Source organism: Zingiber officinale, chromosome 1B, assembly GCF_018446385.1.
Source record: "Zingiber officinale cultivar Zhangliang chromosome 1B, Zo_v1.1, whole genome shotgun sequence".
In the NCBI taxonomy this organism is placed as follows: Eukaryota; Viridiplantae; Streptophyta; class Magnoliopsida; order Zingiberales; family Zingiberaceae; genus Zingiber; species Zingiber officinale.
The window spans coordinates 31,882,362-31,886,138 of NC_055986.1; the positions used below are offsets into that span (position 1 = coordinate 31,882,362).

General features: G+C 43.5%; 1 long non-coding RNA gene across 1 annotated transcript; it reads left to right on the forward strand.

Moving 5' to 3' along the window:
• Nucleotides 1-2,265: 2,265 nt before the first annotated feature.
• Nucleotides 2,266-2,794, forward strand: LOC122050535. The gene is made up of 3 exons (XR_006131269.1): nucleotides 2,266-2,376; nucleotides 2,453-2,528; nucleotides 2,748-2,794. It is a non-coding gene; the product is annotated as an uncharacterized LOC122050535 (long non-coding RNA).
• The last annotated feature ends 983 nt before the right edge of the window (nucleotides 2,795-3,777 follow it).

Below are 3,777 nucleotides of genomic sequence, written 5' to 3' on the forward strand. Positions count from 1 at the left end.
CTGCATGGACTAGCAACTGGAACTCTCTCCTGACAGCATCAACCTAAAAAATAACAACAATGGAGGCGGGGTGAGTCCAACACTCAACAGGTACAACTGATATGCAAAGTAGGGAAATAACATCTAGCACTAATCATGCATACAGTCTCCTGATATAAGAAAGATAAAAATGCAACTGAAATAAATAGGAGAGAAACTGTACTAACCAGGACCTGGGTATAAGGACAAACAGTCCGAGTGGTATAGAAATCCTGTATGCATGTCAAACATAGGTATCCAAACAATATGCAGCATATAAATGCAGCAAACACAAACACAAGCAATAAATGCATCATGCATTTGATGCCAATGATGCGTCCTGGTCACCCCTGACACCAGTCAACCATCTCACACACAATAGTGAGGTCGAGTGCGTAGGGTTGTGACAACCGTGCACTCTGTCATCACTGCTCCTGATGAGTGACCGAGTGGATGGGATGCTGTCGGAGTACACCTATCCTCCTACCCCAAATCATAAATGGGGGAGCGCAATGCTCTCAACTCCTGGTACACGATGACTGTAACACCCACAAAATTATAAGATAGGTATATGGGTGTTAGTTGCTTTAGAACATAGAGGTAAAAAGAATCAAAAGAAGAAATAAAAAGAAGAGGTGAAGGTTTGAACCTTGAACCTCTCACAAAGGATAGAAATAAAACTATGTAAGATAACCACTTGGATAATGAATAATATGTGAATGGGAAATGATAGGAATTGTAGTTAAAAGTAAAGATAAAAATTTAGTAAGGAAACAAGAGAAAATCAAGTAGTTTTCTTCCTCTTGTTTACCTCTTGGTTAAGAAAAGGAGTAACAAAAGACAAGTTGTCTTCTCCCTTTCCTTCTCTATTTTCGTGGGGTTTAAGGGGATAATGAAGAGAATAGTTAAGGGGAAGGAATGAAGACATATTCTCATTAGAAAAATACATGCATGCATTAAGGAGGAAATGAAGCAAAGTTCACCTTTGTAACTTCCACCCACTTAGCATAAAAAGGAAAGGAACTAAAGGATTTCATTTTTTTTTTCCTTCTCCCTCACCCTTGCCGAGACTAGATGTTGAGATCTCATAGAGCTCAACGTGAGGCAAAGTGGTCCATATTAACAGATGGAGGATGTCAGAGGCGCAGGATCGCTAGAAGAGTTACGCTGATCAGAGACGCAGACCACTAGAGTTTTCTGTTGGTGACCATGTATTTCTGCGAGTTTCACCCACGAAAGGGGTGAAGAGATTTGGCGTCAGAGGTAAGCTAGCTCCGCGGTACATTGGTCCTTTCGAGATCTTGGAGAGGATCGGAGCAGTAGCTTACCGACTGGCACTACCACCGTCCCTGTCAGGCGTGACCCGACGCATGTGCTGGCAGATATTCCAGTTCCAGTTCAGCCTGACATTACTTATGAGGAGATTCCGGTACGGATTCTAGACCGGAAAGAGCGTCAGTTGCGGAACAAGACTATCCGGCTGGTTAAAGTCGGATGACATCATCATTCGGATGAGGAGGCTACTTGGGAGCTCGAGGATACTATCCGAGCTCGATATCCCCAATTTTTTCACTTGAGGTATGTGATTTAATTTACCGTTCAGCATTTATACTTTATATCTGTTGTTAGTACTTGCTGATGGTAGATAACGAAATTTGGGGACCAAATTTTTATTAGTGGGGGAGAATGTAAAATACCGAAAAAAATAGGCGAATATTAATAAGGGAATTTTCCGGAATTTTTGGAGATTTTTCGGGAATTTTTCAGAGCTCGTACGGACGAGTTAACGGGGATAAAAACGGGGCTCGGAAAAGCCTGTTTAGGTTACCCCGTTTAAATGAGGAAAAGTTGATTTTTTCCTTTTCCTTTTTAAATTCTTTTTCTCTTTTTCTTATTCCTCATTCTGTTTTCTTTCTCGCCGAAACATCCCCGCGCGCCTCTCCTCTCCCTCACTCCCGAACCCGACGCCAAAAGGAGCCCTAACCGCCGGCTACTCGGCGGTTCTCTCCTCTTCTTCCTCATCCCCTGCCCCTCACGACGACAGCATTCTCAGCCCTAGCCACCCGACGCCGACCACAGAAGCCGACGCCGACCCCAATCGCCGGTGCCCTAGTTTCTGCCCCGACTCCAGTGACGCTGATTCTTCTCTCCTCTGTCCAGCCGAAGCCTTGTCTGCCGTAGCCTTGCTGTGGAGTTTCCAGCGCCGCCGCTGCAACTCACAGAGCCTCCTGAGCGCTGGCCGGAATTTCTCTTCTGGTGTCTCTGTTTGACAGTGCCGAAGACAAGGAGTTGTGCCCTAGTTTTGCTTTTCACAGTGGTTCTGTCTTCATTGTGATCTGCCCTAGCAGAATTGGGAAGGTAAGGGCCATACCTAGCTGTGGAATTAGGTTTGTGGCTAGAGCTCAGTTCATGTTTTTCTTTGCTTCTAATCTAGGTCACGGATTGGTGAGGTTTGGTGTATTGTGGGGTGTTTTTGATTTTTGGCAGCAACCCCATCCCGCAGCGGTAAGGTAAGTATTTGGTTTATGGATTTAGTTGACACATTTTTGATACATGTTCTAGGTACGACTTGATACATAATTAATTTGGTTATAGGGTGATTTAGGTTTATAAGTTGTATAACTGTGTGATTGGGGTTCATGAAACTAACCCTAACTAGTCAGTGGATTAGAAATTAGTTTAGCTATTTGTTTATAATTAAATTAGCTAAACTGTGCGATTTAACACAGGACTTTGACGCGAGACGAGTATCTCGGAGTCAGATCGGACCTTTCTATTTTCGGAGGCGGGTACTTTGACTTATGTCTTTTGATATGCATAATAAAGTGTTTAACATATAGCAATGATTGTGTTATCCTTTTGATTCGGTTGGTCACTACATGATCTGTTACATGTTGTTTGTTTATTTATTATGCACTGCATGTTATTATTGACCTGACCATACATGCTTTCGGTAGTGACCCAACCATATGATACATCATGTTCGGGACCTAGGGTTTATATGATACCCTATCTGTTTGTGTACCTTCCATCGATACATTGACTTGTGGTACACCTTTTATTTATGTATGGATCTTGCTATGCTATTCATGAGATTGCCATGCTTAGTATCATGCATCATGTTTGCATCTGTGCGATTGTTGGCTCCACTATGGTTGAGCTCATTGCATTACATGTCTTGCACACACCACCACCATGGATTAGTGGTATATCGAGGCGGTGTGTGGCGGTTACTTTTAGCTCCGTTAGTGCGAGGACTCGGCGTGGTAGCCGTGATCATTCACTTTGTTTGGCTCGTTGGCATTTAGTGTAGCGTGGTGGCCGTGACGGTGGACTCTGTTTGGCTCCGTTGGTCGGGGAGACTCGGTAGTGGTAGCCGATTTTCCTCCCGTCATTGTGTCTGGGAGATGAGCATTGAGCTCCCCATTTATGATTTGGGGCGGAGGGGGAGTACTCGGGCGACATTAGTCACTCGGTCACTATCGGGAGTAGTGATGTTGAGTGCACGGTCACCATGCTCATTGTGCATTTATTGTTGTGATTCTTGCACTTATATGCGCATTGTATGGATGCATTTGATTGACATGCATACGGGATTTTCTTGATCGACGACCTATTACCTTTGTACCATGATCCGGTTAATACGATTATCTCCGATTTCGTTTGATTACATTTATTCCTTCTCGTATTAGGTACGCATGATTAATGTTGTATGTTATTTGTTTTATTATGCATATCAGTTGTACTGCTGAGTGTTGG